Raw genomic sequence first — 6356 nt, 5'->3', positions numbered from 1 at the left:
ACCGCCCAGCTTGTGTTACTGATTGTGACTACTGTTTGTATTTTAGTCATTCTTGCTTTCTATAATTCAAAGTAAAAGGCTTTAGAGAAAAAATTACAAAAATTTATAGATTGGACTGAGGAAAATGCTAGGGTATGGGAGACAAAGAAAAAAGAAAAATATGAAATTTGGAAGCAAACTTGAGAAAAGAATGTAGAAAGGCTTTTATAGTTACAAATAATAATACTGAGATGGAACCTGAAGACAAACAGGCCAGCACACGCAACAGAACTTTGTAACAAGACTACAAGGCAGTCTTGGGATTTTCCCAGCCTTTGTAAGGGAACTGCTAGGAGATGTGGAAAGTCCACAAGGTTGGCAGGGTTTTGATTGGCAACCTATAGATGCACAAGATTTAAAAAGGTTTGAGGAGGCAATAAGTAGTTATGGTTTATACTCACCATATGTCCAACAGATACTTAATAACTAGGCCACACAAAATCATGTAATTCCAAAAGATTGGAGAGATTTGATGACTGCCGTCTTAGAGCTGGGTCCCCAGTTACAATAGCTGGCGTGGTGGAAAGATGAGGCCGCATTTATGGGGCAGCGCAGTAGGACTAGAGGCATTGATATTGTCAAGGATCAGTTGTTAGGCGAAGGACCATATTCTGAATTAACAGTAAAGGTCGCCTTTGATGAGGCTGTCTCAGAACAATGCCAAACAGTAGCCACAAATGCTTGGGACAAAGTTGAACAACAGGGACAAACAGAATCATTTACAAAAATAACCCAATGTTCAAATGAATCTTTCACTGACTTTTTACAGAGAATAACTAAAGCTCTGAATAGAACCATAGCAGACCCAAATGCTAGAGAAATTCTACTTTCACCTCTAGCTTTTGAGAATGTTAATGCTGGATGCAAAAAAGGCTATTAGACCCTTGAGGGCAAAGTTACACTTCTTCATGAATGGATTAAAGTTCTGCAGACATAGAAGTAAATACTCATGATTCAGTTATAGTTGGACAAAAAAGAAAAAAAAAACTACAGGAAACATCAAATCACTCACTGCTGTGACTGTGAAAATTCAAACTAATATACTTCCTCTTTGAAAGAGGCCAAAATGAAACAGACCTGGATGAAAGGGAGACCGTATGGTATGGAGGAAGATTTACAGATGTCAGTCTTCTGCTCATACAAAGGACAGAGAACCAGCCTCAACTGTTCTGTGCATCCTGCACACATCATGTATTTATGGTTTTAGGACTGTATAATGCTTGTGAGAAAGTATATACTTTTCAGAAGAAAAGAACCGGACACTGATGCTGGGTCAGACCTGACAGGATGCATCCTCCAGCAGGCTAAGACGCTGATGTCCTGCGTTCCCCGTGTTCCAGCCACAAGTGCTTTGCTTGCTGTTCGTCATCAGGACCGAGAAGCTCCCAGGACAGCTTTGAGGAGAGCTCCTGATTCCAATTGGTCCAGCATTTCAGACTGTCCCACACAGGACTTTTATTAGGCCTGAATTTCTCAATGTTTAGAGACTGGGCACAAATGCTACCTGTAGTCATTTTCCCATTTTTTAAAATTCGGGCCCCTACATAGATATTATTTATCCCAAATCAGATGGAAGAAGCTTTAAAAAGAGAACACCGTGCCGTTTCCCTCAAGGGGACCTGGGTAAGGTTTTGGGCTTTGGATGTTCACTTTCACTGGGAGTTGGTTATGTTATTATTGATCTTATTCAGAGAGAGAATGAGATTGGACTCAGGGATTTCTCTCTGAGACTATAGAAATGTATAGGAATGGTAGGACAAAAGGTAGATTATTGAATCTACTCTTCAACTTAAGCCTTATTTGTTACTCACAAGGTTATTTTTAATTCCTTGGTGTAGAATTTTGCATGTTGATGTAAAATAAGTTTATTTTAAATTCATTGTTATAAAATTCTAACTAACTAACTAAATATATATATATATATACACACAACCAAATTACGATACAAGGTTTATTTTTAATTTTTTTTTGTTTTTTGAGACAGGGTTTCTCTGTGTAGGCTTGCCTGTCCTGGACTCACTTTGTAGACCAGGCTGGCCTCTAACTCAAGCAATCTGCCTTCTTCTATGCCCCTAGTGCTGGGATTAAAGGAGTGTGCCACCAGGCCTGACTTGAATATTCTCTTGAATCCAGTGACTCGAAATCCCAGAGGTAAATCCTGGTCCCAGGCTGTCGAAGTCACCATGGGAAGCAGCCTGACCACAAGGTTTTTGTTTATTTGTTTGTTTGGTTTTGGTTTTGGTTTTTCGAGACAAGGTCTCTCTGTGTTACCCTTGGCTGTCCTGGACTCACTTTGTAGACCAGGTTGGCCTCGAACTCACAGCGATCCACCTGCCTCTGCCTCCCGAGTGCTGGGATTACAGGCGTGCGCCACCACGCCCTGCTTGGCCACAAGGTTTATTTTCAATACTTTAAAAATGCTATTGTAGGCTGTTTAGGATATTTAGTAATACAAGTTAATTTTTGGTTGATCAAATCACGGTCATGTCAAATACTACTCAATTTTATCACAAGATTATACATCCTAGGTTCAATAGATAGATAAGGTAATATATTTAGATAAAGTCTTCAAAAACCTCAGACACCTACAGCCTATGGCATTTAAACTTTGTGTGTGTGTGTGTGTGTGTTTTGAGGATTCTTTGAAAATGAGACAGGTTGACTCTTGGCAACCCCTAGCCTGCCTTAAAGAAGGTAATAAGTATTGAGGAACCTCCTTATGGAGATGGCTTCAGATGTGGCAAACCAGCCGCTGGACAAAAATGTCTTTGTTTTCTGCCACAGACAGAATTCTGCCTGAAATGGGCAGCTTGGATTCAGGTGGAGTTGACGGCCAAACTCTGCTAAGACAAGGTAGATAAGTCCTCAAAGTCCCTGTTTCACCAATATGTCTGTCAGATACACTGGACCAGAAGTCAGAAGATGATTCTCCAATGTGTGAGAGAGTTTTGAGTGACTGTTCAGGCAGCAAAGTATCCCTGTCATTTTTTAAAATTTCATTTTGGAAGCTGCTAACTTGCACTTCCTGTTTATACAGGTAATTAATTTTATTCCTTCTCAAGTCTCTGCTGGGGTTGAAGACAGCAAAACATTATAACTTTGATATAATTTCTGATTGTTTTGGGCTTCTTCTTGCTGTATATAGTTTATTGTATATATATGTGTGTGTGTGTGTTTTATATGCGTGTAATAATATAAATGTATAGGTAAATGGGGGCTTTTTATTAGACTAAAAGGAGGAATTGTGGAGGAACGCCTTGAGTGGATGTAGCAGTTGTCAATATAGCGCTGTTTAGCCAATCAGGTGGGCAGAAAGACAGGAAGTAGAAGGCGGGGCTTCCACAGGAGGGGGAAGAGCCTGGAGAGAAGTAGACAGTTGACAGTTGGTGGAGAGAAGCCACCTGAGGAGGATCAGATTGGCAAGCGATTGGGATATGTGTAGGTTATGAGGACATAGGATTAGAGTAGTTTAGTTTAGTTTACTAGTAGATTAGTAGTAGTTTAGATTCTGCCCAGCATAGTGCTTGTAGCTTTAAAAATATAATTTGGTCTCATTGTATCAGTTACTGGCTTCCTAGGCCATACAGATAATTGTAACAGCTGGGTGCACCAACAGTGATCATCCAGACCTAAGGCAAAGAAGACTGAGGGTCTTAACGGTGATGATGATTGTTGAACAGCAGTGCCACATGGGGCCTTGCTATCTGTACATAAAATGAGCTGGTGACTCCTGGGGCTGCCCATGAAGGTGGACTTTTCAACCCTTCAGCTATGCTGCTCCATACCAAGTGGGGAGAGCAATATGGCTCCCTACCCTGGAATGAAGAGACAGCAGCCATCGCCTTGAACGTCCAACAGATTCCACCCGATGAAAAAGCCAGAGTTTTGCATGTCAGCTAAGAAGTGATGTGGGTGTGTATTAGTCTCTGACAAAATCTCTGACTAGGTCAGTTCAAGGAAGAAAACAAGGGGTTGTTTCCTCCTGCAGTGTAAAGCTACAGTCTATTCTGATGCAGGAAACAGGGCCGTGAGGGCCGTGGTGTCAGGAGCGAGGTGCTGGTCAGATTGCCTCTGCAGTCCAGAAGCCAAGGGAGATGCTGGTGCCACTGACATTCAGGGAAGGGGGCCTTCCATTTTCAGTTAAACTGTTCTGGAAATAGCCGCAGAGACCCTCCCAAAGGCACATCTCCCAGGGGGCTCCTAATCTAGTCAGTTTGACGGTGAACATGAGCCATCGACACAGGCCTCTGAAGAGCGAGCAGCTATATGGTCACCTGAGTACGCGTGACGCACCACTCTCTGTTTCAGTTTGTTAATTTTAAAAATGATTTGTTGGGGGCTGGAGAGATGGCTCAGAGGTTAACAGCACTGGCTGAGTCCAATTCCCAGCAACCACATGGTGGCTCACAACCATCTATAATGTGATCTAATGCCCTCTTCTGTCACACAGGTGTACATGCAGGCAGAGCACTGTATGCATAACAATAAATAAATAAATCTTTTAAAAATATTCTAAAAATAAAAATAAAAATGATTTGTTTATTTCATATGTACGAATGTTTGCACGCATGTATGCACGCGTACTGCACGTGTGTCTGGTGTGTAAGGAGATCAGAAGACGGATGTTGATCCCCTGAACTAGATCATGCCGTGTTGTGTGGATTCTGGGGATCAGGCCTGGCTCCCCTGCATGAATGGCAACTGCTCCTGGCTGCTGAGCCGTCTCTCCTGCCGCACCTCACTACTGTTCTACCAGGGTAGCAGGTCCCCCGGTCCACACTCGAAGCGCACCGAGACTAGAAAAGGGGCTTCTTGGGGTGCTTGGGAAAGAGCACACACCTCTGAGAGGGAAAGCTCTTCTGTGATAGAAGCCCTGTGGTGGCATCTGGGGACCGGGGCTCCCTCAGCAACGACGGGAGAGGGACGAAGACAGTATGGGAACAATCTATAGTGTCTGCAGAGGAAGAACCAGGCCACACGTGTCAGAAACAGCTCGAGACTCTAACAGGCATGCGGGATCGCGGCTCTGTTTCCTGGCCTTGGGTGAGTCTGCGCCTGAGTAGAGCCCAGATGAGCGAGGAAGATGGGCAGCAACAGTTACACATGCGGGTAGGGAGCAACCAAGGCGCAGAAACTACTCAGGAATCTTGCTAGGAACAGAAATTTGAAAGCCTGTGATCCTGAGTGTTGAGAGGAAGCAGTGTGGTCAGGGGCTGAGAGGCATCCTTGGCTAGATAGCAAGTTCAAAGCCAACCCGGACCACATCTGACCCTCTCTCAAAAGCGGAAACAAGACAATAAAAAGAAAAGCTAAGGGGTCCCTTCTGCTAGAAGCTCTATACATCTTTTTTCTATACACTTCTGTCTGGCCACTCCCAGGGCATGACCGGAGTGTAGGACACTCTTGCTGTGCTGATCAGGACTCTTGCTGTGCTGACTAGGGCTGGATCTGAACTCATCTTCAGCTGCAGGCTCCCAAGTAGTGAAACTGCAGATGTCACTGCTGGTAGGCTGGACAGTGACTAAAGCTTGTGGTCAGCTCTTTTTTTTTTTTTTTTTTTTAAGTTTTATTACTTATACAGTATTTTGCCCACATGTGTGCTTGTCTGCCACAAGAAGGTACCAGATCTAATTACAGATGGTCACGAGCCACCATGTGGTTGCTGGGAATTGAACTGGGGACCTCTGGAAGAGCAGGCAGTGCTCTTAACCTCTGAGCCATCTTTCCAGCCCCCTTGTGGTCAGCTCTTAAAGGGACTCCTCCAAAACTTTGTAGTCAAAAGGATTAAGGGAAGGGCACATTAATTGGTTATGCAATACCAAATGGTCAGCCCCGAGGGAAAAATACAAGTAATATTATACAGACGGAGCAGGTAATACTTAGGCATATATGTGTGTATACATATTTGCATGTGACAACAATTAACGAAAAAAAAAAAAAGAAAAAAAAGAGGCCCATGAATTGGGAAGAGAGAAAAGAACAGTATATGGGACAGGTTGAAGAGAGGAAAGGAAAGCAGGAAATGTTAGATTATAATTTCAAAAGTAAAAGAGACAAATTTAAGAAGATGAAAGATGTGTGAGCCTTCTGCTTTAGTAGGGAGGGGTCGATGTCGGCATTGTCCTAGTTGGTGAGGACACGTGGGATGATGCCTGACCATCCCAGATTCAGGTTTCAGCATCCTCTTGTCCAGTAGGGGTTTCACCGCCGGCCAAAAAGGTAGCCAATGGTACCCACCAGCTTTCTCTCTCATGAGGTGGATGTCCAAGTTGAGTGTCCAGGGAAGGTGCCGTGGTGATCTTTTCCCTGATAGAGGG

This window comes from Acomys russatus, chromosome 29, assembly GCF_903995435.1.
Source record: "Acomys russatus chromosome 29, mAcoRus1.1, whole genome shotgun sequence".
Classification (NCBI taxonomy): Eukaryota; Metazoa; Chordata; class Mammalia; order Rodentia; family Muridae; genus Acomys; species Acomys russatus.
This window is presented reverse-complemented; position numbering follows the sequence as displayed.